Consider the following 26,862-nt stretch of genomic DNA (forward strand, 5'->3'; position numbering starts at 1 on the left):
AATAGGAAAATAATTATTGAACATAAATGATATGACTATATTGGATCACAATTCCCCTGTTGTCCAACATATTTTATCAAATTTTAAAAAAAGGTTCAGTCTGGACTTGTAGAACATTATCTGTAAAATAAAATCGATTCCACCAATTTCATTAAACATATTTAAAATATTATTTCTCATTCATTATTAAAATTATGGAAGTGAGGTAATAAAATGATTATTTGCACCAATCTATTTGTATTATATTCCCTCTCGAACCACTATTCATTCACCATTGTTCACATCTCTCCCTTTATATGATACCCCTGTTTACACCAAGGCTCGGCAGAATTAATCTAAAATCTGTCGCTAAGTGAATTAATTGAATCAATTATCGAGCCATCCCATCGATCGATCCAGACGAATCGAACCGGTCGGTTACAAGTATTTCTAGAACACTTATTAAACCCTTAAATCTAAAATTCTTTCGCAACTGATCAAGTCCTAAAACTTGCGCGACATTTATTACTACGCCCCTCACCCCCTAAATCACACCGCCGTCGCTTCACGAGGGCCTCTTTTTCCCCGTTCCTCCCTTAGAAGCCCCTTACCGCCGCCGCGTCGCCCACTCTCCCGACGGGCGGCCCTTTTTCAGAGCGCCGAGATCCCGGAAGGAAAAATCGCCGTAAATTAATTTTCCCGGGCGGTTCGCTGGCTGCTTTTCGCCGTTGGCGTTAGGGCGAATTTCCACCCGCACGCTTTATATTAGCGCGAAAAAAAGAATTGCCGCTCATACTCATAGGTAGCTCTAGGTACGGAGAATACGTAAAGTAAAAGGGGTTACGAGATAAAATTAACGTCTCTCCAACAGACGGTTAATACCGGGATATTAATGAATATGAAAATTTTCCCATATATCGACGTTGAGTTGCAGTGGCTCTTGTGAGGTTATTTTTTATGTTTTAAAATTTGATTATTGATAAAACAACGCCTTTTGCTGACAATAGAATAATTTTCAAAAAAATATTAACAGGTCAATTGAAAAGTTCCCGGCATACCACAGTAAAACACATTTTTTTGGCAAAATTGGTTTTTTTATTCAACATAATTCCCTTCAAGGGTGATACACTGATTATAGCGACCCTCCAACTTCTCGATACCATTTTTGAAGTACGATTTGTCCATTGCTGCAAAACAGGCCTCAGTTTCGTCGATTACCTCTTCATTCGACGAAAATTTCTTCCCAGTGAGCATTGCTTTCAGATCTGAGAATAGGAAATAGTCGCTGGGGGCCAGATATGGAGAATACGATGGATCAGGAAGCAATTCGAAGTCCAATTCATGGATTTTTGTCTTGGTGAAGCAGCACTTTCTTTTTCCTCAAATGTGGTCGTGTTTCGGCGTTTTCGTCATTCAAACAGTCCAATAACGCTATGTAATAGTTGCTGTTGATGGTCCTTCCTTTTTCAAGGTAGGCGATGAAAATTATTCCGTGCGCATTCCAAAATACAGACGCCATAACCAGTTGCGTTTTCCCACGCTTTGGAGCGGGTTCATCATGTGCAGTCCACTTGGATGACTGTCGATTGGACTTGCATTAAATAATGTTTATATCGAAAATGTTAGTCATCGTTTTTATAATGAACTCTCATAGTCTCAAATATGTGCAGCAACCTAATATAAGTATCAATACTTACCTATCTAACGCATTTTACTGGCAGGAGCGGGTCCCCATAATGTCGTTCCTATTCGAAGTAACTGATTAGAGACGTAGACGTGAGTATTTGATAGTATCAGCATTTTCAATCAAAGTATTCACCAATATTAAACAACAATTTGAAAATTTGTCAAAACATGCGACAAAACAAAGATTATCTATTTATAATATATAATTATTATCATTAATATTTTCGGTAATTTTGAAGACATATACCAAGAAGACACTACCAAGACAAATCGAATTTTATAGACTGGTTCGGTTACATATTCCGATGCACCAGACAGTGTTTTGTCTGTTTTTGATTAGACTAATGCTAACTAGTAAAATGAGGAGGAAAACTCGGTTCCGAGTTTAAAACGAATTTCTCGATTTTACAAACTGATAGTGGCAGTACATTCGACGTCGTCTATGACGTGTATTGACTCTTGGAAGTACTATATATAACAGGCCAATTGAAAAGTCCCCGGCCTGACACATAGATAGCGCTACTAGAATTACATCCATATGTTTTTTTAGTTAGCCCTAACCCTTAAAAGATGCGTGTATACATTTGACAGCTATCGGATTATTAGTTTGTGAATTAAGGCACTTTGAGTGAAGCAATTTTTGTTATTGTGAAAAAAAAAATATTGCTTTTTGAAGGGAAAAAAATACAGTTGAAGCAAAAACTTGGCTTGATGCCTTGACTTGCGCAGTGCCCCAGGAAAATCAACCATCAAGGATTGGTATGCTAATCTGGACGTGGTGAAATGAGTACCGAAGACGGTGGACGCAGTGGACGCCCAAAAGAGGTTGTTACAGACGAAAACGTTTTAAAAAAATCCATAAAATGATTTTGATTGAAATGAAATTGAAATTGAATGAAATAGCAGACACTCTAAATATATGAACTCAACGTGTACATCATATCATTCACGAATATTTGGGTATGAGAAAGCTCTGTGCAAAGTGGGTGCCGCGCGAGCTCCCTTTTGACCAAAAAACAACGAGTTGATGATTCGGAGCAGTGTTTGATAAAATGTAATAAGTCCGAGTTTTTGCGTGGATTTGTATTTCGGGATGCCCATGGAATAAATTTCATTGAGTACCTTGAAAAAGCAAGGACCATTAACAGCTATTATTACATAGCGTTATTGGACCGTTCGATATTTGAAGCTTGGAAATCGCCGAAAAACGGTCGCATTTGAAGAAAAAGAAAGTGCTGCTTCACGAAGACAATGCGTCGTGTCACAAGTCAGTGGCAAAAATCCATGAATTGAGCTTTGAATTTCCTCCTCATCCACCGTATTCTCCAGATCGGGTCCCCGGCGACTATTTCCTGTTCTTAGATCTCAAAAGAATGCTCGCTGGGAAGAAATTTTGGTCGAATAAACAGGTGATCGCGGAAACTGAGGCCTATTTTGAAGCAAAAGACAAATCGTACTACAAAAATAGTATCGAAAAGTTGGAGGGTCTCTATAATCAGTGTGTCACCCTTGAAGGGAAATATGTTGAATAAAAAAAATTAACAAAAAATTATTTTACTATGGTAGGCCGGGGACTTTTCAATGTCTTACGCAGCATGGTTACTGGCATAGGATGATTTTCCTCGACAATTTATACACTGGTGCTTAAGGACAATTGTAAGCGTAAAGTACATCCATGCCTTGGCAGGATTCGAACCAACCTCGGCTATCAAGCCGTTAAATAACTGATCTGATAAATAGGGTTTTTATATCACGACCCGAAATATAACTAACCCTTTCGAAAAAGAAAAATATTTTCCAATTTGGTCTCGCTTCCGCCTCTGTTAAATCAAATCATTTACAAATTCATTGCCCAAATTCTCGAAACCTATCTAGTTTTCGAACAAAAAAATATTTATAAAGTGGCTACTTCAAAGAAACTGATGAATCAACTAATGACGAAATAAATGTTTGAGGTTTAAGTAAAATAAAATATTGATATTTTTCTGTGAAATACTACTTGTACTTAATGATGAAATATCGCATTTATTTTTTAAATTTGTCAATTTATATTGATAAATTATAAAAAAAATGTAAATCTTTATGTTTTACCAATAATACATGTAATTTAGGATGATAACTCATCTATAATCAAATAGTAAAAACATTTGAACAAATAAAACAAAGAACAATCATTCAATTTAATGTACATAAAAATATATATAAAACCTACCCCCTTTAAACAGATGGAGTTGATGGTATCCCATTAAAGCGGAGTCATAGCATGTTCTAAACCGTCATGTGGACGGAACAGGACCGGGGCAGTGACGAATGAAAAAAGCTACGGACGAAGAGATCGAGAGACAGAGAGAGCGGGATCGAAAGAGCCGGAGACCGATGAGAAGGAGACGACGAGAGTGGAAATCTTCGGCCGATATCAAAGGGATTTCATTCAATTAAAAATCTCGAGCTATTCCAACGGAATTCAGAGGGCTCCGCTCTAGATAAGAGGACTCGGCTTCAGTTAATCGTTTGGTGCTTGATAAGAATCGGTTGAGGTAATACCGATATTTTTTTAATTATTGTTTCTCTCGGTTTAATAACTATAATTAGGGAGTGTTGTATTCGGCACTGTTCGCAAGTTGAAGTAGATATTTCTGGTATTATAATTGTAATGGTCACCGATGATGCACACGTTGGCGGAGCGTTTTTCTCTCGCGCGTATTAAGAAATGCCATTCAAGGATATGTAATGCAATAAATATCTTTTACTGCAATTTCTAGAGTAATTATATGTTTTCTTATTGCTTTTAATACATACAGCGTTGCTTTCAAACTTTGGATGTTCCCAACCATAACTTATATTATTTTATTTTAATAGGATTCGGAATTAAATCTAAGATACTTAAAAATTATAATTACCTCCAGTTATAATGTTTAAATTTATATTTTCACTTATCTTTTCGAAAGAAAATTTAAAGCATATTATCGGATATAGGTATTTCGTATTCTTGGGACCGTACTTGAAACATCTGCATGGTGACTATAGCTATAGAAAAATGACAAGTGACAATCAAACAGATCCAGTAATACGTTAGACTGGAAAGTCAGTTCAATATATTAAAATCTGACCACGTTAACTTTGCGTAGCGGAGAAAATACAGAAACCTAATTATATGACTCTAGATGGGATGCCCAATTCCTCAAGTAGGATCTGTATCATATCAAGTAGATGCACTAAGTCATTAACGATCCAAACTACTGAAATTTTTAAAGTGTATAAGTAACTATTACTATTAACTTTAACCTTTAAGTTAGTTTAATTCATTTAAAATTAGAAAGTACATACTTTAAGTAGATATCAATTAATTTAAATTTAAGACTTTGGTGATTTGACTTGAATGCTTAAGGCGCAAGGTTACGGTGGATATATCCCATTTACTTTTCATATAGTGATAGTGATTCAAGAAAGTTAATTGCCAAACATGTCATTTACTTAACCGAAAACGTCAAAAAGTTCGAACAGGCTGAAATAATAGCGAGAGATCGCTAACGATTGTAGTTAGTATGTTTATGTTTGAATATTGTATATGAAAATGGTATGTGTTATATAAGTAGAAATATAATAAAGATTCATTCTATCACCTTCTTCAGAACGATGTCATATTCTTCAAGTGAAGAAATCCTTTAAATCTCAGGATCTCAGTCACAAGTCAGCTTTGCACGTGACCAACTCACAATACGAACTAAAATAATGGCTCTTATTTCGCAATAAAACATTTTTCACTGCTCAACATAATTGCAATCTGTGGCATTCTCACATGATGGTGAAGCTTGTAATATTGCCCCTTCTTCAACCGACAAACCTTAGATGAAGATTGTTCAAATCAGATATGTCATTTCTCTAGAATCAGCCATTCTCACAATACAAAGTATGATGCTATGCCAATACATAATCACTAATATTTCAAGGTAACATGTAGATAATTTAATTAGGTAAAAAGGAAACAGAATAACGAGAATATGAAATACTAACACAGATAACAAAACGAAAAACGGGAAACCGAAAATTTTGAAGAAGCAAATAACTAATAAACTTGGAATTATGGTATCAGACGACATAAGGAGCCAGAAGTAAAATACATAATTGTTGTAATAGCCCACCTTATTTGCTAAAATCAAATTATTAATTTATTATTATTAACAAATTATTACGATTAAAATAAGAATCTATAATATATCTACAGTTTCTATATATATTTTACCAACTATAGGACTGGACCTGCTGCTTTACATGGGCTCCTAACTACGGTCTATGTGTTGAGCCTACCGATTGGAGAGTGACCAACTTAGATTCAACAGACAGCTTATGATCCCCATATAAATTTTATTTTATCCTGGTGTGATAATTTTTTCCATCGTATTTTGCACCCTTGTCTTACAGACAATCACAAACATAAATTTGCAACCATGCCCCAGAAGGTTTCGAATCCGCATCGCAACAGCAGGACCATCCCGTCGCCTTAACTACCGCGCCATGGAAATAAATTAAATGCAGTTCTGACAACTATATTAAAGAGTAGTTTTAACAAGAAAAATAAAAGCAAAAAATCCCCAACAAATATATTGAGAAATTACATAAATTGAAAAAAGCATAAATTACAAAACGGTCGATATCAACGACAGGAAAAAGGTAGAAAAAGATAAGAGCAAAAAAACGCGTGTAAGTCAAATTACTATTCTATTAGGACATTCAAATAATATCAATTTTACTATCTTTATTTAATTTTGTTAATAAAATAATGAAAATGATTGCCCAATTAGAGCAAACATTCCATCAAACGTTGAAATACAAAATGAATTTTTCTTAAACCAAACTCTGTTTTGCTCCCTGTATCTTACCGACCCGTTGAATTGTTGTTATTACTTGTTCACAACAAACCATTGGAACGGAACTTCTAATTCCCCTCCCCGCCACTTCAAGAGAGAAAAAAAACTCTAAAACTTTATTTCGAATCCTTCCTCGTCTCCCGGTCGACCTCCCTGACCGACGCCGATGCCGCCGCTTAAATTGGTCTCGGCATCGACTACTTGTTGCCCGACGGCCCCATTTCCACCGTTTCGCCCGGTTTTATATAAACTTTGACGACGATTTTCCGCCGAGCGAAACTTTTCTCCGATTTCAATGGCTTTTGTCGAGAGTTGATTCGAATAAATGCTCTTAATTTTTATTATTTCTCTCCCCTCCCGGCAAAAATGTCGAGAACGTTCTCGAGTATATTGCTTCGCTGGCTTTTCAATGGGACCGTGGGAAGGAAATAACAGGTGGAGTGAGAACGGTTTAGAAGATGTTCAGATCTTCGAAAATATTATATATATATATATATATATATATATATATATATATATATATATATATATATATATATATATATATATATATATATAATTTTTTTTTATGTTATTTTGTTAAATTGTGTTATAACATATTACAACTCTGTATTAACATAATACAGAGAATGCAAAATACAATTTGCGCTCGGTGCCCTCAGAGTATTTCTGAAGTATACCTCAAAAATCATTATAGGTTTTTTCGAAAAAACCTACATAATTTTCAAGAATAGGGAAAAAAGTATTGGCCATTTGATTCTACACATCTTGCCGATCTTGCAGACAATTTATGGATGCAATCAAGCCATTTTCTAACTTCTTCGAAATTGGCGAAGTGCTGCTCGGCAAACGCGTGTCCGATTGATGTAAAAGTTGGTAGTCGGACGAGGCAAGGTCTGGAGGGTAGGGCGTGAACCGTTATTAAAAATAAATATTAATATCAAAAACAAGATGAGCTTGAGTATCTGAATATAGAGACTTTATGTAAAAAAGCCTGTTTTATTTGTTTAAAAAAAAACATTTTTGCTGAAATAATAAAGTGTAAATTATAGCTTAAAGCAGGAACTGATGCCAAAGTGGCTAAAGTAGCTGATGTGAAGTTATGATTTATTGACCATTTGAAGCATACATAAACGCCGCCGAAAGAGATTCCTGCTGGATTTTGGTGGCAGTATACCTAGCGTCTTTGCTTTTGATTTTTTCACTCATGCGCATTGCCCGTTAGTCGGAGCTGTAAAAATGAGGGTACAAAAGCAAGAGTGTTGTTTATTTATTTGAGATGACTTTACCCCTAATAACGAGGCCAACGATATTATTGCAGGTCCATTAGTGTTATTGTTCATCCACATTATCCGTTGCCTGCTACTATGGACTAAGATTGTTGTTAACCATTTCTGTCATTGTTATTCACTACTATGGACTAAGATTGGTAGTCGGACAAGGCAAGGTCTGGAGGGTACGGCGAGTTTTTCGATCAATGCATGGTACAAATCGATCATTTGTTGTTGGTAGCGATCACTACTATTATTAGGAGAAAAACTCATCTCAAGGAATTAAAAAGAATGTTGGAAGTGTTACAATAATAAGTAGCTAAAATAATGCTTCACATTGCAATATATAGAAGGAAACATCATTAAATTTTTGTGTAAATATTTCGAATATATGAAGTATTAAAAACCAGCAATCACATGATTGTGCCTGAACGGTTATTAAAAATAAATATAGCTCGAAATATTGGTTTCGTAAGTTGAAGACCCCCAACTGATTTAAGTTTAAAGCTTGAATGTTCTCATACTATGGATTATGACAGTGTGATTTTTGATTGAAGAAGAAATATACCAATACAGCTTTTGAAAAATATCCGGCCTATAAATTAATTTTAAAGGATTTGCAACAGATGGTGTTATTATGAATTAAATGCCATGGGGTATATTTGTTATACCAATTTCATGTTGTAATTTCACTGACAAAGCCATTACTCGATGAAATGGAGATTACTATTGATTACAACTAATGCATTTGAGTGGAGCATTGAGCGAAAGACGGTCGGAATACGAGCAAAACCAGAATAATGTTATTCTCCAGCATAATAACCCTCGACCACATGTTGAAAAATCGGTGAAAACATACTTATAATAAAAATGGACGAAATATAAAAATGGAAACTGCTACCAGGCCCCCCATATTCTACATAACTTGTTCCTTCTGATTACTACTTGTTGCGACATATGAGTCGTGACCTGTCTGAGCAGCGCTTTACTTATGAGGACACCAAAAAATGGGTGGATTCGTGGATAGCCTCACAAGATACATCGTTCTTTCGAGATGGAATCCGTAAATTAGCTGAAAGATAGGAAAAAGTAGTGGCTATTCAGCAAAAGAACCTCATATTTAAAAAAATCCTTTAAAACTAATTTATAGGGCTAACATAAAACTGAAATTCTTTTATTTTCTACATAACAGTAAAATACTACATTTATGTTGTTTATAAGAAAATATGTAAAACTTACCGAAAATTCTGTCAGAACACGCAGATTTTAGTAAGTGTCACTCTTACCTGAAACCAAATAAAACATATATTAAAATTTCAATTAACAAAAATACTATAATTACTCGACGTACAGAATATCACTAATAATATGTAATATAAAACACAAAAAAAAAACTGATTCTAATTATAACAGTTATGCCTTATTACCATAATCGACGACATATCCCTGGTAAATTTGATATTTACGTAAATATCCATGACGAAAGCGCCATTTATTATGGAACACACACCACAAAATTGTGCATTGTTCTTTTTAAAAACAAAAGACTGTAAAAAACGCTTGCGTCTTGTGTGGATTCGATTTTCAATTCATATAAAAAACAGCATTAAAATAATTATTTTTATAGGAATAATTAATGTACAAGGAATAACAAACAAGTAACGTTTTAAAAATGTAATCAATATGAAATATTACCAAAAATAGTTAAAAAAAAGAGGTAAACAAGTATCAGTTAGTGTAGCTTCATTTATATATATTTTTAATTCCTAAATTAAAATACATTCATTCATATGCGAACCAATACCAAAGCTAGGACGTCCTTTATATAAAAAAACACTCTATTACCTCCATTTAAATATCAAGCCATGTAACGTTAAAAACCGAATTTTATTACATTGTTTTTAAAATAAAAATATTACAAATTGCTTAATAAAACGCTGGATTTCAAAACATTTTGATTTATTCCATTATTTCATATAGAGGTTTTTATGAAAAAAATCGAACGAATATTAATTGAAATGCGTACATGTAGTATGGAAAAATGGTTCGTAAATATTATAGTACATACATACTATATATAAACATGACGAAATATTGTTGTAGACACAATAAATCATAGAAGCAATAAATGAGTAAGTGGTGATTACAGAACCAGTACTATATTTCTGTCTCATCGAGGATTATGTTGATTAATGTTAAGATTAAGAAGAAAATTATTAAAGCCAAGAACAAATAATTGTCAATAACTGCGGATATATACAACAAAGAAAAGTAACTCTTAAATAATGAATGTTAAACAAACACCAAGGTCGGCTGCTCACTCCAGTTTGGACGCGGTCCAGAACTTAGGTCTATTTTTACATTTGCTTCTCGAATGTTTTTGATACGGATTTCGAGAGAAAAGCCATTTCTCTCCCTTTAGCGTTATTCGAAGGCGACCGAACAGTTTTCAATGATTCAACTCGTAATTTCTCGATTTATTGCCGGATAGCTGGCGTGTTTTTGTGGTGATTTTATCATGTAATTGTTTTGGTCTGGTTATTTCTATTTATAGATTTTAATTCTATTTATTTTATTAATTACAAATGTCTTTAATAATATATATAGCTATTACGTCAATAACCAAACACATCCGTAAACACAAAAAATTACATTTAAAATATATTATTTAGTCAATTTCTTAATACACGTTTATTGCTATTCTTTTTTTGTACTTTTGCCATGTATATTCTGTATATCAGAATTGATTTCGTTTTCTATAATCTTATATAGTTCAATGTTCACTTCTAATTTCTTCCTATATAGTTTATTTATATTTTTTACATACATACATAATAATGTCTCCTAGATTTTAACAGTCCACACAGATTTTGTCGAATTTTCAAGAGCTATTCTTATGTTTACGGTCCAGTTGATAAAATTATTATCAATTAAATAGTTTTTTTATAACATATTTATTAGATACACTTAATTATAAATTAATTTATTATTACATTTCATTTTAACTTGGATTAATTCACAAGCAAGACGAGTGCGAGAAAACGCATCAATATGTATTACTCAATGAAAATAGTAAAATGACTAGATTAAATCTTGGCTTTGTTATCAGCAAAATATCAGGAATTTTCAAAATTATAATTTGTAGTTATTGTCTTTTTTAAAAAAAGATCACAAACAAAAAAAAACTGTTTTACATATATTTTAAATTATTTATTATAGCTATCTAGCAAACTAACACTAATAAGCTATCTGCTTTTATCCTAATTTAGTACGGTTTTAAAATTATAAAGTAGTAATTCTACGATATACACTTTGGGCTTAACACTGTCTCTAATATGCATTAAGTTTTACTAATAACTTCACTTAACTAAATTAGAATAGGCATCTTGTTTGACTTTAAAGTATTGGTCAGTTATATAAGACCCTAAAATTTTTGAATATTGTCAGGGAGAGGTGTGTTAATATTATGCTTTAAACCCTTATGCCAAACTTTATCGAAACCCTGAAGAACATCTAAAAATATTGCAAAACAGACTTTATATTTTCTTAGTGATTTTTCTATGATATTGGTGACTGCGAATTTTATCAAACGTGGATTGTTGTTTCCTGAAACCAAATTGATGATCCGGAATAGGATGATTTTCTTTCTTCAGTGATGATCTCTAAGTTCACTCGCCAATCGGTAGGTTTAATGCCGAAGACCTTGGTTCGGAGCCCAGGTTAAACTGTAGCTCCAGTCCAGATAAACCAGATAACCCATAGTTGGTAATCAATATTGAATCAGTCGAAGAGTTTGTAGAAAGGTTAGTACCCAACGTTAGTACCAAAATACAATTTTAATTCCGTTATTATTTTGATTTAACTGGAGCATCGCTTAGCACTCGAAAAATACCTTTTACATTCGTAACGATTCTTACGCAATTCTCGCGAACGCAAAAAAATAGAAACGAGCCATTCTAATCTACAGACAACGCCAAGCAAGTAACAAGCAGGCAGGCAGCGAGTTCTGCAAACCGTGTGACCTATTTCGCTTAATTATTCGGAATTATGGCCGACGAACGAAACGAAATCGAAAACGCTACGTTTTCTAGGAAATTGCATCTTGGCCGAATTCTGAGCGGTCGCTGCCGCTGCCGCCACGACCAAAAGCGTGTGCCGCGGCTGGATTCGTCCGTCGGTTCGGTCCCCGTTCAATTAGCGTGCCTTAATTGCAACGGACCGTCGACTTATTCGGTTTTGCTTTCTTCTCTAGAAGGCACGCGCGCGATTTACAATGACCACGGGGCAACCATCATTGGTTCCTCGTGTTTTTTTCGTACCGTCGACGCTGTAAATTATAGCATTATCTCGATTGTCCCCATTGGACTCGCGGTATGTCCATAGAGAATTATCTATCTATTGTTTTCAGCTTTGTTTATTTCCGGATCGATAAATAATTCTTCATCAATTATGCCGGAGCTCGTAATACATACGTTTTGTATGTATTGTTATTTTTCTATATTCTAAGTTGGAAGATAATAACATTAATAAATAATAATGCTTAATACAAACACATAACATATACAAAATTGTTCATCACGTTATAAAACAGTGTTAAAATGAATTTAGTTAAGCAAAATCTTCCCCATTATCAGCGACAATATTTCATTGTTCGGGTAGAATCATCAACATTTTCACAGACAAACATTGCTTAATTTCATTAATAAATTTCCCAACGCATTTCATCAAAACAAATACAAATCGAGAACCTATGCGAACTATGATCTGATCACACTCCAGTATTATTACAAAAACAAATTTACTAACTGGGACAAGATTAGATTTTTAAAGCATGAAAAAATCAGTTTAAAGGTAAGAATCAAAAATATAGACGATCTTGAAGTGCAAACCCGAAATATTATTCAACAAATTCGGCTGCTGCAAAAGGACCTACCCCGACATAAAGAGCTAAATCAGAATATGAGGTAAATTAACCCCTTGAAATTAGCAGAAGACCGTATTAAAATATTTATAGAAATACCAAATTTTCAAATCACCATTCGACAATCGACCAAGTGCACAGGGTAACAACGGTTATTGAAAAGACATTCGAAGAAAATAAATACTGCCCTGCAATATTCCTGGATGTCGCACAAGCAGGGGCTCATGAAGGTACATCAACACTTAGACCTATTTCGGCGGGAGTTCCACAAGGTAGCGCCTAGGGACTACTCCTATATCTGCTCTATACCCCTGATATCCCAACAACAAAAGAAACAGTACTTGGAACATTTTCCGACGACACAGTAATCGTAGCAAAAGATGTATCTCTCCCTGAGGCTGTAGAAAAAGTACAAGTATAATATCAACAAGATACACAAATGGACTAGTGACTCTAAAATACAGCTTAATAGTTCTAAATTTGTCCATTAATTTTGCGTTGCGGCGAAATGACAAAAACCTGATTATATCACTTGAGTGGTGCCCGATTCCTTAAGCAGAATCAACCAAATATCTCAGAATATATCTCTATGGTAGGTTAATCTGCAGATTAGACTCAAAGTTAAGCAACTGCATTGGTTAGTCGGAAGATACTCCCAACTTGACCTAAAATAAAAGAGGTTGGTTGATCAGTCAATCATAAAGCTAACTTGAACTCATGGGATGCAAATATGGGTGTGCACTAAGTGATCAAATCAACTAGTAATCCAAACCAAAACAAAGTTCTACGATTAATTACCAATGCTAATCGTTACGTAACCAACGAAGAGCTGCACGATGACCTCGAAATCAAATGGATATACGAAGTGATAGATTTCGCATTAAAACATGAAATAAGGTTGCTAAATTACAGCAGCGTAGAAGCAATATAGCTATTGAATATCACGTAGAGAATCATAAGATTAAAGGGAACCAAACCACTCGAACTTGTTTAGTGTATAAGTGTATTCTTAACTTTAGCTTAAGGAGATTAGTTTTATTTTAATTTGGGAAATTGTATATTAATGCGTGTACATCAGAACAGTAGTAATAAATTAATTGGTAAATTAAGATTCTAGTAAGCATATCTAATGTAAGATGTTATTAATTTTTAAAAAATTAATAAACTTATGCAAAGGTTGCAACTTGTAGAGAGTATCATGTCTGTATAAAAAACATTTTCTTCACAAACCTGCTCAATATTATTTCTTTTGACATAACAATATAGCGCGCTTTTCTCGATTTTTAAAGGTAATAAAATAACTGAAATCAATTTCGTAGATATACATATATATATATATATATATATATATATATATATATATATATATATAAAATAATAACTGTATATAAAACTATATCTTTAAAAAGTGTTAAAGATATTTTTGTTTCCTTTTTAGAGGTAGATTTAGCAAGACCAACCATGAATTATCATGTTGAAAATTTCTGTTGTATCTCATCAATCACTCCACAACTACTAACAAATTTGAGCTTCAGTTAGAAAGTCAGCACAAGCAGATTAATTACCTATGCAGATACACAATACTCTATACAAATGACCTAATTACAATGAAGTGTGGATAGTTCTATCCTCTGAAGATTTGTACTGCATTAGAATAAATTATTTTATAGATAAATATACATGCCTCTTCATATAATCACTTGCTTAAACTATAACTTATGATAGGTATATAACAAATACATCTATAATGATTGTCAAGACCGTAAAAATGAAATATGATTACAAATAGCTAATATAACTGTTCCCTTTGCCGTAAATTTCTTAAAACTTTTTAAAATTCTAGGATGCCTCTTCTACATGCTTAGAAGTATTTGTAGGTAAATAAACTAGGACTAACGTTAAAACTATATTTTATAGTGTATTTAACTTGTTTGAATTGCTTCTTTTTATGTGTTTTGAATATTGGTCAAAATTTAAATAGAGATATTTCACGTATTAATCAGATTAACAAGACGTATAACCAACGATAGTTCCCTAACACTAGAATTCCCTTTGCTGACTTGAATATCAATGAAGACAAAACTGTCGAAAAAATTGTATTAATACATAATATAGATATGAAACAATAAAAAATATTACTTTACAATAAGCCAGTTCCCAGGATACAGTTAAGTGGATCAAATGAAATAATGAGAAACATGACAGAACATAATTCGATGAAACTATAAAATGTATAAACTATTTCACTAAAAAAAACAATGTAAAAACTAAACTACTGGTTAAAAAGTTGGTAAAAATATAGTATAGGCTTGATAACTCCCGTAGTTAAAATGGTAAGAAGGTCCTCATGCTGTTACTAAAGTCAATAAGGAAGAACTATTCTAGTCACACTAATAAACAGGCTGGGTAAAACCGGATGCCTTCTGGTATAGTCTCTAGGTTGGCAACTCGATAGGCTTAATGCCGAAGACCACGGTTCGAAACCCTAGCTGGTAAAAAGGCAAGCTTAAGCTATAATAAAACAGCATCGTAATAACAAAAGTATATCACAATATTCATTGACACAACACAGAAGAAGACTGCAAAGACTGTTCATGTAGATCAAATGTAGGCATACAAAAAAGCATCATTTTAACCTCCAATTTGATTTCGAATTTTAAATTAAGATTCTGAGTCATTATTCTTGTTAACGGTGAAAATAAAACTCATAAATATTAATTTTATGTCTATAGTTTTATTTTGTGTTTTAAAATGATGACACTACAAACTGGACACGAAACCCATATTTGAAGGTTTTTGAAAAACACAATTGCTCAATATTACATTACCCAATTTCATTAGTATATTAAAATATTAAAGGAGTTCTGAATCTAAATATTTTCTTTATTAAGGTGAACAATTTAGTAACCCTAATGCTGGTACATACATTTTAATCTTATTTATATCTTTATAGCATGAAGCTATCTATATAAATGTATAGCATCTCTCTATGTAAATTTCAGTTTATATCTAGCAAATTGGTTTGACACGTTCTTGGTTAAACTACTAAACTACACTTGGATTAATAATATTTTCTGATTTAGAAAATTTACTTTGAAACTTTTTCTTAATAATATATTTTCTGAAAATATATGTACATAAAATAACAAATAGCAATTAACACAAACAACGAGGCAAGAAAAAACAAAACCATAATGTTCATAATTACTTTTAGAACAGACTCAATAAGTTAATAGCTAGGTAGGCATGAAGAAACAAAACTATATTTATACGTTAGTTACTTATTAACATATGTCCTTTTTAAATCTTATAATCGTAGTGATAACTGATAATTAATCTAAAAATCATTAGTGATAATTCATAATTACCGTTAGCGTCAAATTATACAGGCAAGTTTATATGAATTGCATAACTTCCCGTCTTGCAGTTGTATTTCAAGCGTATTGCGATAGCGAAGTAAATGGTGCGTTTATAGTAACGCTTGTATACAATAGATTTTTTTCCTTGCATAAGGTCGCTCGAATTTTTGAAAGGTAAAGACTAATGCTCAGGTATATGTTTCACATAATATTTGAATTATTAATCACATTTGTTCCAAACCTATAATTATGGGTATTCGATTTTTTCTATGTTAATTATAGCAATCTTGTTTCGGTAATTGTTTTTTTCCTGTTAAATAGTTCGGTATGAAATAAAAAATTGATTATGTGATCTCTCTCTCTCTCTCTCTCTCTCTATATATATATATAACGCTATTTATCAATAAAAATACTGACGATAATTTCGAAATGTTGTAACAATTAAAATAACTGAAATCGGCCAAATGTAGTTTATTGTAAAATAACGATCTTGATATTTTAAATTTATCAATGTTAATTCGTTTTTAATTAGAGTCTCACTATATTATGACATTATCTGATTATCTCTTGATTCAAAACGAGTAATTGTAATAAAACCCTATTATTAAAGTTAAATTACGAAAAGCTTAGAAATCATTTATATTTTCCGTAGTAATACCGGAAATCTTCCGAAAGAGATGAGTCTTGTTAGTCATCAAATACCGTTCTTTAAAAGGCGCAGTACGTACAGTAGCTTGAACTTCAACAAGCAACAAAATGCTTAAGTGACTGGCGATATAATATTTAATATTAATATATAGGGTATCGATCATTCATTCATTTCATTAAACAAATGATGTTTTACAGGCTCTAATTCCTAATTTTACTGTAACGTATTTTGTTGTTGCAATATTGATATATGTATTTAGTGTAGAGGTGTATTAAATTGTTCAATTGTCTTCAGATAGAATAGGTTATCTTAGGAATTATTTTAGAATTACATATTATATACGATTTACACAATTCCTCTTATGCAACAACTATAACTTAATTCCTTGAAGTTCAAACACATAATAAATACATATTTGATATTTGTATTTCAACTGCTTTTTAAACATGTAATTTGCAATTATATTTTTGCAAACCTGATGTTGAGGTATTTTGTAGTTAGTATTTCAAATACTTCAAGATACATTTCAACATAAATACATTTAGAGATGTTACTAATGGATGCGTTCTGCTGATAATTATGCACTGAAAATTATGCTCGACAGCTTTTATAAGCAAAAAGGCGACCGCTAAATATGCAAATCTTTAAAGTTGTTAGCACTGTATCTGTATTGTAAGTCTAATTCTTAAGGATCTCAAGTAATTTTTATTCTAAAACCGTTATTTTCATTAAGCTTCTATGTATTAATTAAGTTTATTAGTACGATTCTCATAATGGATTCATTCCACGTGTAACAGGTCAATTGAAAAGTCCACGGCCTGACATATAAATTGCGCTACTAGAATTAAATCCATATGTTTTTTAAGTTAGCTCTAACTCTCAAAAGATGCATGTATAAATTTGACAGCTGTTGTCTCATTAGTTTGTTAATTATAACATTTTGAGTGCTGCAACTTTTGTTATTGTGAAAAAAAAATAGTTGTCGTTCGACCTTCGTAGAGTAAAGACGTGTTTGGAGCGACGGTCAGTGTAATAAATTTGAAAGTGTACTACCTGTGCCACAAATGCGATTTTAAAAAATAAGTAAAAACCGTGACGACAATAACAGTGTTAAAACTGCGCGTTAAATGTTTAGTGAAAATGTGTTTAAAACGATGGTCACTGCAATAAAGTAACAAAGGTAAAATTTTGGGGGCTGTTAAGGGTCGGAGGTGCATCATCTGTACCACAAATGCGGCGTTATAACGGTTCTGAAACAAATACCGGTACTGAAATTTTTGTAAAAACGTGAATTAAACTATTCATTAAATAAAAATGATTAATAGAGAGAACCAGAGACTAAATGAGATGGAAACACAATCCTCAACGTCAGGTGAAGCTTATCTGGCACAACAGAATCAAATCTTTTGTCAAGAAAACCACAAGAGAACGCAAAATGAGCAAGCTCTCTATAATGCGTATATTAACGAAAAAACAGCCCGACGGAATCTGGAAATTGCACTAACAAATATGCAAAAACAATTAGATGCACTACAACTCCTAATAAAAAACCAAAACACATACAATCCAACTAGCATTCCCGTAGTGAACCAGTGCACTGAAAACAAATTGCCTGTAAACTATGAAACAGACGAGGAAGAATTGCAAAAAGAAGTAGGCTGGATAACAGTTAAAAGAAATAAGAAACGAAAAGCAAACTATACACCTGAAGCTTCACCACAACAACCAAAAACCATTAAAGCACAAGAATTGAATAAAGAAATAAAAGTGCCGAGACCACCTCCAATTATAGTAAGTAATGTCACAGACTTTGACTTGCTATATGAAACAATGAAAACAAATAATATACTATTTAGAGCAACAACATTAAACAATGGACAAATCAAATTAAACGCCGAATGTCGTAAAACTTTTACGAAAATTGCTGAGTGCTTGGAATTCCTAAAATTACAATGGCACTCGTATGAAGATAAGCAAACCAGAGACATTAAAGTAATGGCAAGAGGGCTTCCACCGACAGCTAAAACTACTAAAATAGTGGAAGAGTTAATAAAAAATGGACTTAAATGTACTGACGTCACAAATATCCTGAAAAAAGAACGAAATAAAAATAACAATGGAGAAATAGTTGTCCAGAAGAAGCCTTTACCACTGTTTATGTTATCATTCCAACATAACACGGACATAAAAGCAATTTATGAAATTAAACAAATTCTAGGAGTCGAAGTAAAAATAGAACCTCTTAGAAAGGCAAATCTTGTGCCACAGTGCAAGAGATGCCAATTACATGGACACACACAAAAATTCTGTAAAAGGGAACCAAGGTGTGTAAAATGCTCAGGAAAACACATCACGGGAGAATGCAAAAAACCCAAAGGAACAAAAGCGAAATGTGCGAATTGCAATGAAGCGCATCCAGCAAGCTACAGAGGATGCGTAGTTGCGAAAACATTCCAAGAGAGAAGAAATAAAATCAGTCAGGCTAAAGAGCAAAAAACAGTGACTCAAAATAAACAACCAAAAATGTACAACGAAGTCAACGATGAAATGACCTATGCTCAAAGCATAAACCAAACCGCTCAAAAAGAAACAAAAAAAGAAGACGTTACAACCAACGAACTGCTATTGAAACTTATAGCAAAGCTGGACAACCAGGAAAAGATTATTGAATCGTTTTCTGAAAGATTACTTAAACTCGAAAACAATAGGGCGGTGGCCTCAAGAACTAAAAATGGCAAGTAAAGACATCCGCATCGCAATTTGGAATGCTAATGGGATTCAGAAACATCACGCTGACCTACAAGTATTCCTAGAATTGCAAAAAATAGATATTTGCTTAATATCTGAAACCCATTTGACAAAGGAATCCTTTATTAAATTTAGAGGATATTACTTTTACCACACCATTCATCCAGCTAACACAGCAAGAGGAGGAAGTGCAATAATAATAAAAAATAATATATGCCATCATCAAGAACCCGGACTCAGTTTAGCAGAAAATCAGGTAACGGCAGTAACTGTTATATCTAGCAAATACAGGGTTACATTAGCTTCCATATATAGCCCTCCAAGATACAACCAAAAAAAAGAAAATTACTTGAATGTTCTAAACAACCTAGGAGAAAAATTTATAATAGGTGGTGATTTCAATGCTAAAAATACAAGATGGGGATCTAGAATGACGACAACTAAAGGTAATGAATTACATAAAGCAGCTGCTGAGCTAGGGTGCAGTTACATGTCGACAGGAAAACCTACTTATTGGCCTACCGATCCAGAGAAAACTCCAGACCTGTTAGACTTCTTTATAGCTAGAAACATAACCACTAACTACATGGAAGTTGAAGAAAATTTTGACTTAAGTTCAGATCACACACCTGTGATTTTGACGCTGAGTGAAAACATTATAAGAAAACAACAAAATCCAACATTAACCAACAAGAGGACAGACTGGGAAGGATTTGTTGAAGAAATAAACAATCGAATTCAACTAAATGTTCCCCTTAAGACAGAAGACCAATTAAATTATGAAACCGAAAAATTCGTTGCAGACATCCAACAGGCTGCTTGGAATAACACTCCAGAAATTAAAACTTCAACCAAAGGAATAAACTACCCGAAAGAAATCAAGGAAATGGTAGCTGAAAAACGAAAACTACGGAAAAAATGGCAGCAAAATAGAACACCTGAAAATAAGAATATCTTAAACAACATAACACAAAGGTTGAAGAGGGAAATTTTGGAAATTAAAAACAATTCCATAAATAACTATCTACGAAATTTAACAGACGACAAGAACACAGACTATTCGCTCTGGAAAGCCACTAAATACCTAAAACGATCCTGTCTACATAGTCCTCCGATAAGAAACATGCATGGAAGTTGGGCACGCAGCAACCTGGAGAAAGCAGAAGCATTCGCTGACCATTTAGAGAAAACTTTCAAACCAAACGAAAGTGAAATTGAACATACTTTACCGGACATAGACGGCGAAAATTCGACAATTCAATTAACAACTCCGAAAGAAGTCACCAACGTTATTAAAACTAACATCAAGCCAAATAAATCACCAGGCTATGATTTAATAACAGGGCAATTGCTGCACAATCTGCCAAGAAAGGGTATTATAAAGCTCACTAACTTAATCAATGCAGCATTTCGACTGAAATATGTCCCAGACGTTTGGAAAATGGCTGAAATAATAATGGTTCCAAAACCTGGAAAATCACCAAATGATATAAAAGCTTATCGACCTATCTCACTGTTACCGATGATAGCTAAGGTATTTGAAAAGCTCCTCTTGAAAAGATTAAAACCAATTATAGAGAGAAAAAACCTAATACCAACACACCAGTTTGGGTTTATTACCAAACATTCAACGATTGATCAAGTGCATAGAATAACAGATGTTATTGAAAAAGCCTATGAAGATAATAAAGTATGCTCAGCTGTATTCTTAGATGTAGCACAAGCTTTCGACAAGGTATGGCACAAAGGCCTCGTCCATAAGCTACAGAAAATATTACCGAAGCAACACACCGAACTATTAAAATCTTACATCACAGCCAGAATGTTTAGAGTGAAACAAGAGGAAGCTTACTCTACAATAAAAGAAGCTAAAGCAGGTGTACCACAAGGAAGTGTACTGGGGCCAATTCTGTACCTACTTTATACATGTGATATACCACAAATCGAAAACATTACAATGGCTACATTTGCTGATGATACTGCTATTCTTGCTGTCGGAAACAATAGCGAAGAAGCAACCCGAAACCTACAACAGGCTACTGACGCTATAAATAAATGGACCCAAATCTGGAAAATACAAATTAACCAAAACAAATCTGTGCATGTTCAATTCACCTATAAACAGGCCGCGCTTACACCATTGACCATAAACCACACTGTCATACCATACAGCAATAATGCTAAGTATCTCGGAATGACACTTGATGCAAAACTACGGTGGAAGGAACATGTCAAAAAGAAAAGAAAAGAACTTGAGTTAAAATATAGAAAAATGTATTGGCTAATTGGAAGAAAATCTCAATTAACTATATATAATAAATTACTTCTATATAAACAAATATTAAAACCTATATGGACATACGGAATACAATTATGGGGATGTACCGCAAAAAGCAACATAAATCTAATACAAGTTTTCCAGAACAAAGTCCTAAGAAGCATCGTAGGTGCACCCAGATATTACCGGACCATTTATTTACATCGAGATCTTCAGATACCGACTGTCAACCAAGAAATTAAAAGAATTGCAAAGAGACATGAGGAGAGACTTCACTCTCATGTTAATTTCGAAGTATTACAACTCTTGGACAACACCAAAACCGGACGCAGACTCAAAAGGACCAAACCATTTGAACTTGTGTAGTGTGTTTTAGTGTAGTGCAGTGAGGTGCATTAGAAAAAACTCAAAGTGTTAAAACAATTATTATTATGTTAGATACTATGTAGGACTGATGAGTCCTATTAGATATATACCTAGATTTAAGCTATTATAAGGACAAATTGTAGGTTAGTCGGCAACGACTAGTAACAATGTATATAATTATAAAAAAAAAAAAAAAAAAAATTGTGAAAAAAATGGATAAAAAGGAATTTCGCGTGTTGATATAATATTGCTTTTTGAAGGGAAAAAATACAATTGAAGCAAAAACTTGGCTTGATGTCGATTTTCCGGACACTGCCCCAGGAAAATCAACCATCAAGGATTGGTATGTTAAGTTTAGACTTGGTGAAATGAGCACCGAAGACGGTGAACGCAGTAAATGCCCAAAAGAGTTTTTTACCGACGAAAACATTAAAAAATCCACAAAATTATTTTGAATGACCGTAAATTGAAATTGAATGAAATAGCAGACACTCTAAAGATATCAACTGAACGTGTACATCATATCATTCACGAATATTTGGGTATACGAAAGCTCTGTGTAAAGTGGGTGCCGCGCCATCTCACTTTTGACTAAAAACAACGACGAGTTGATGATTCGGAGTCTTTGTGTCGATATGTGACAATGGATGAAACATGGCCCCCATCATTTCACTCCGAAGTACAATGGACAGTCATCCGAGTGGCCGAAAAACGGCCGCATTTGAAGAAAAAGAAGGTGCTGCTTCACTAAGCACCTTGTCGCAAGTCAGTGAAAACGATGGGAAAAATCCATGAATTGGGCTTCGAATTGCTTCCTCATCCACCGTATTCTCCAGATCTGGCCCCCAGCGATTATTTCCTGTTCTCAGATCTCAAACGAATGCTCGCTGGGAAGAAGTTTTCGTCGAATGAAGAGGTGATTGCCGAAACTGAGGCCTATTTTGAAGGACAAATCATACTACAAAAATGGTATCGAAAAGTGGGGGGGTCGCTATAATCAGTGTATCACGAATATAACCTCTTAATCTTCTTCTTCAGTGTCTTCTGTCTTCTTCATATATAAAAAATACAAATGCGTATTTTTTATTTTACACTTTAAATACGGGCGAGGTAGTATTTTGTAATTTACGCTTTAATTAAACAAAAGCATATATTTTGCCTAGCTATATCCATGAATACAGGAATGCGAATCTGATGACCAATTTTAAGATCACCTAAAATTGAAACAAAACAAGAACAATACCATATATGTATTTGCTTTTAAATTACGTATTTTAATTACATGTAATTCAAACACTGGCCGACTTTGCTTATAATTAATAATCTAGCTTCTTATCGTCTAATAGTCAAGAAATACCGGAACCACATTAATAAAGAAAATATATTTCGAATTCGGATGGCATGAATAAACCATCGCCATTAGAATATGCCATTGTGAAATAGCCTGGTCTACTTTAAAGTACATTTGTATTCGTATAAAGAATATAACCTCTTAATCTTCTTCTTCTTCTTAAGTGTCTTCTATATTAAACCTGATGATTACGATCGATATATTGAAACATCTTAAAACAGTTTATAACTCAACATTATATTAGCTTAGTGTTTAAAGTTATTGGTTGGTTTAAATAATAAATAAATTTCATATAATAATTATATACCAGTGTGATATACCATTCACAAGAGAAATAGTTAGTTGTGTTTTAAATTAATTTTATTTACTATTTTTAGAATTAAAAATTCAAATTTTTTCCATTACGTTTACTGCTACTTTTGGTTTATTTGATCATGTCGGTGAAAATGTTAATGTTTCTTAAGAAGTTAATCTATTTTACAACTCATTTTATAAACTTACAAGGCGAAAGTAGTAAATGATTTGTTACTATTACCAACCTAAACCATTTTTGAGTTTCTTTATCTGAATCCTGTTCAGCTAAGAATTTAGATTATAACTATTTAAGAAGCATTTTTTTTGATATTCATTTCCTTGCAAAATAATAGGTTATTCCGAAGTTTCGAAACAATACTTCGAAATATAATGTTTTACTAGTCTTAGTGGTTCCGAGTTATGGTAATTATTATATAAGTAGTTTGTAAAGGGTCATTTCAGTAAGTGATCCCGTATGCATAATATCGTATTCTAAATATTATGTCCATTAATTACATCACATCGTAGTAAACACTTTAATCCACATAATTCACTGTTATCACTCACATTTAGCTGATTATTTAGCAAGTCCATTGGGATGCACTAACACGTTTTTGAATTATTTAATATTAAGACTTATACTCGTCATGAATTCTAGAGGAATATCATGCTGTATCGCTTGATTTGTAAGGTAGTGTGGAGAATCACCTACAGCACGCCACACTTCATTTTGGAACCGTTCAATTTTGATTGTAGTAGGTTTGCTAGAAATATCCCACAGCTGGTTTGTCTATATGGATCCAAGTATCGATTAGGACAATCTTTTTCCATCTAAAGATAACTACGATTTTCGTCCGACAGGCAAATACATTCGGTTTAGTTTAAATCCAAGTTATTTTCGTTTAGCGAGTATGTGCTTCTTTTAAGTTAGACGTCGGTCTATGTGCAGTCGAAATTATTTAGCATCCCCCTGTTGAGGGAGTTGGTAATTATTAATATTCACAAGAGTTACATGGGTTTGTTGCATTTTGTTTCATTATCTTATTAACCCAAGTTTTCAGGCCCACTTCACTTTTATGAAGGCGTGTTCGGGGTATGCTTGGTGCTATCATTGGGTCTATTAGATGCTAGGGTTTCCGTGTCGTCTACATATGTGGCCACAATAGTGGATCAATAGGGTACAGAAGATTAAATACTGAACCCAGTACACTGCCCTGGAGAAACTCGTGAATATATTGTCCCCATCTATTTGGTTTATCGTGTATTTGTTCTACCATTTCGCGTTTATGACGACACCCAAATTGATGGTTAGGAATACTTTCTCTATTTTTAACAATTGTGTTAATCCTCTATATATATATATATATATATATATATATATATATATATATATATATATATATATATATATATATGTATATATATATATATATATATATATATATATATATATTCTTTCGTATACCCAAATATTCGTGAATGATATGATGTACACGTTCAGTTGATATCTTTAGAGTGTCTGCTATTTCATTCAATTTCAATTTACGGTCATTCAAAATAATTTTGTGGATTTTTTAATGTTTTCGTCGGTAAAAAACTCTTTTGGGCCCTTACTGCATTCACCGTCTTCGGTGCTCATTTCACCAAGTCTAAACTTAACATACCAATCCTTGATGGTTGATTTTCTTGGGGCAGTGTCCGGAAAATCGACATCAAGCCAAGTTTTTGCTTCAATTGTATTTTTTCCCTTCAAAAAGCAATATTGTATCAACACGCGAAATTCCTTTTTATCCATTTTTTTCACAATAACAAAAGTTGCAGCACTCAAAATGTTATAATTAACAAACTAATGAGACAACAGCTGTCAAATTTATACATGCATCTTTTGAGAGTTAGAGCTAACTAAAAAAACATATGGATTTAATTCTAGTAGCGCAATCCTTGTGTCAGGCCGGGGACTTTTCAATTGACCTGTTACACGTGGAATGAATCCATTATGGCATTCGTACTAATAAACTTAATTAATACATAGAAGCTTAATGAAAATAACGGTTTTAGAATAAAAATTACTTGAGATCCTTAAGAATTAGACATACAATACAGATACAGTGCTAACAACTTTAAAGATTTGCATATTTAGCGGTCGCCTTTTTGCTTATAAAAGCTGTCGAGCATAATTTTCAGTGCATAATATTCAGTGTATATCAGCAGAACGCATCCATTAGTAACATCTCTAAATGTATTTATGTTGAAATGTATCTTGAAGTATTTGAAACACTAACTACAAAATACCTCAACGTCAGGTTTGCAAAAATATAATTGCAAATTACATGTTTAAAAAGCAGTTGAAATACAAATATCAAATATGTATTTATTATGTGTTTGAACTTCAAGGAATTAAGTTATAGTTGTTGCATAAGAGGAATTGTGTAAATCGTATATAATATGTAATTCTAAAATAATTCCTAAGATAACCTATTCTATCTGAAGACAATTGAACAATTTAATACACCTCTACACTAAATACATGTATCAACATTGCAACAACAAAATACGTTACAGTAAAATTAGGAATTAGAGCCTTTAAAACATCATTTGTTTAATGAAATTAATGAATGATCGATACCCTATATATTAATATTAAATATTATATCGCCACTCACTTAAGCATTCTGTTGCTTGTTGAAGTTCAAGCTACTGTACGTACTGCGCCTTTTAAAGAACGGTATTTGATGACTAACAAGACTCATCTCTTTCGGAAGATTTCCGGTATTACTACGGAAAATATAAATGATTTCTAAGCCTTTCGTAATTTAACTTTAATAATAGGGTTTTATTACAATTACTCGTTTTAAATCAAGAGATAATCAGATAATGTCATAATATAGTGAGACTCTAATTAAAAACGAATTAACATTGATACTTTTGATAAATTTAAAATATCAAGATCGTTATTTTACAATAACCTACATTTGGCCGATTTCAGTTATTTTAATTGTTACAACATTTCGAAATTATCGTTGAGTATTTTTATTGATAAATAGCGTTGATATGAGTATGACATAACTGAAACATTGCTGAATGCAAGGTAT

General features: G+C 33.0%; 1 protein-coding gene and 1 long non-coding RNA gene across 6 annotated transcripts in view; both read right to left on the bottom strand.

Moving 5' to 3' along the window:
* The window catches only part of scalloped (TEA domain transcription factor 1 homolog scalloped), a 249,560-nt gene that overhangs the window by 137,690 nt on the left and 85,008 nt on the right, over positions 1 to 26,862 (bottom strand). For 2 of the 5 annotated variants that reach the window (XM_076394556.1, XM_076394571.1), the window contains exon 2: positions 9,044 to 9,090. The exons of the other annotated variants lie outside the window; for them this stretch is intronic. The gene's annotated coding sequence lies outside the window, so the exon portion shown is untranslated. The remainder of the gene's footprint in view (positions 1 to 9,043; positions 9,091 to 26,862) is intronic. 5 annotated transcript variants of the gene reach the window in all.
* LOC143190378 (uncharacterized) lies at positions 7,544 to 7,961 on the bottom strand. The gene is made up of 2 exons (XR_013004223.1): positions 7,823 to 7,961; positions 7,544 to 7,764 (listed from the first exon to the last, which is right to left on the bottom strand). It is a non-coding gene; the product is annotated as an uncharacterized LOC143190378 (long non-coding RNA).

The sequence above is a fragment of the Rhynchophorus ferrugineus genome, unplaced genomic scaffold (assembly GCF_030347505.1).
Source record: "Rhynchophorus ferrugineus isolate W39M unplaced genomic scaffold, kcgeb_rfMv2 rfM1, whole genome shotgun sequence".
NCBI classification, from domain to species: Eukaryota; Metazoa; Arthropoda; class Insecta; order Coleoptera; family Curculionidae; genus Rhynchophorus; species Rhynchophorus ferrugineus.